A 2265-nucleotide genomic window follows, 5' to 3' on the forward strand; every position below is an offset into this window, starting at 1 on the left:
TTTTGTTGATTAAATCCTATCATCTGTCTTACAATTTTTGAGATCAGAGAGTGAGTCCACACATATTCAGCTGGCATCCCAGGGAATTACCCAACAAAATCCACTGTCCAGTCTGCCCTGGGCTTTTGATGGCCACTTGTTTCCAAACTCTTTTCATCTTCTCAAGAAAAATATCTATGATTCTCTCTGAATAAACATACACTCTTCACTTAGGAGGAGTTAGCAAGTGCTACAGCCCGACTTTCAATCGCTGGGTATGAATGGAAAGCCCTAAGCAGAGGCAACTGAATGGAAAAAGGGGTGTTAATAATAATAATAGTTAATAGTACTATTAATTACTCCGTGCCACCCATTGCACATTGATAGCTAGTTTACAGAGATCACCACATTTCATCATCATAACAAATCCATTTCTCATTATCATCCCATTTTATAGATGCCAATATTAAGCAGATGGCAAATGTGAGACTCACACCCCAACAATCTGACTCCCAAGCCTTTTCTACTTAACAGGACAATGTAGTACCTCACTATCAATGTTATTAAATGAAGAATAAGGCTAACCTATCCCAACATAAGGTATGTTAGCAGAGTGTGGGTTCCTTCTCAGTCTAATATATGCCACAATGAGGCTTGGAGAGCCAGATATTACTTATTGAAGGCTTCTGGTCCTGGTCAGTGAGTCCTGTGGGCATGGTCACTAAAGATGTTCAGAGTTTTGGAGCAGCACAGAGAGGGTGGGAACAGAGGCTGTTCTCATTGAAATCAGAGGTTTGGTTTAGACCTGAGCATGGTGTTAAGACCCAGAACTAGGACATCTCTGTTTTCACGTATATCACTCACGTGTTCATACACATGCATGTGCACATGTGCACACATATTTACTGAGTACTCACTATGGTGGGGCACTGTTCTAAGCATCTTATAAGTATTAGCTTTTCCAATCTTTGTAACAGCCCTATGAGAAAACAGAAGCACAAAGAGATTAAGTAACTTAACCAAAGCCTCATAGGTAATAAGTACCTAGTCCGGGATCAAACAAAGGCAATCTAATTACCAAGACACAACCAATATATAAAAATCAGAAAGACTGTGATGTTTCACGAGAAGGAAGAGGAGAGAAGAAAACACTTTCAATGCCCAGCCAAAGATAGGCCTTGAGCTCCACATAGAAATAGTACTTAAATTTGCTGAAGAAAGCAGTTTCACTTTATATTGGCGTGAAAAAGAGTGAGGTAGCAAGAAAGGACTGACTCCAAGGGTCAGGGATGGAGGAAGAGCCTCTCAACTAGCAGGACAGCGAAACTGAAAGCAATGCAAGAAAGAGTCTTGCGTTGGGATCTTGGAAGATCCCACATGCCACAGAGGAACTAAGCCCATGCACCACAACTACTGAGCCCGTGTGCTACAACTACTGAAGCCCGCGTGCCTAGAGCCGGTGCTCCACAACAAGAGAAGCCACCACAATGAAAAGCCCACGCACCGCAATGAAGAGTAGCCCACATTCGCCACAACTAGAGAAAGCCCGTGTGCAGCAACGAAGAGCCAACACAGCCAAAAATAAATAAATAAATTTATAAAAAACAAAAAGCAAAAAACCCTGGCAAGAGGGTGGAGACAGTTATGGGTAGAAGCTCCCAGAAATGATAGGAACGGGAATCCATGTGTGGCAGCAGGTTCACTTGCTGCCTGATATTGACACCTGTAGCATCTTTGGCATGTGGACAAGGGATTGCCAACCACAGACCTGTAGGATTGTTGTTTACCATTGACTGTGAATGTAGAGTATCATTGTTAAATATGGGTTGTTGCGAGGGGGGCAAAAACAAATGAAAGGAGAATTGGAATGCTGTCCCACTGGGTGAAAATGTAGCTATGTTTTCCCAACCAGCAGGGAAGTGTCTTATACTTCCTGCTTTCTTGACAAACTTTGAAGAGCTTTGACTCATTTTGGTCTTTTTTTAACCTGTGCTTCTTTTTGTTTGTTTCTAATGTTTGAAATCATGTTGGGCCAAAAGAAGAGGTGGATCCTTGAGTACAGCATGATTCAGTCAACAGAGTGCTGGCTTAGATTTGGGATATCTGGGTTCCCATCCCAATTCCCCCCTAAATCACTATATGACCTTAGAAAGTTGTTTAACTCCTCTGGCCTACAGTTTCCTCATCTATAAAATGAAAAGTTGAACTAGACAATCTTTAAGGTTCTTTCTTAATTTTCTAATGTTCTGTCTGTTGGTTTCCTCACATTTCACTGGAATTTGGATT

This window comes from Eubalaena glacialis, chromosome 8, assembly GCF_028564815.1.
Source record: "Eubalaena glacialis isolate mEubGla1 chromosome 8, mEubGla1.1.hap2.+ XY, whole genome shotgun sequence".
Lineage (NCBI taxonomy): Eukaryota > Metazoa > Chordata > Mammalia > Artiodactyla > Balaenidae > Eubalaena > Eubalaena glacialis.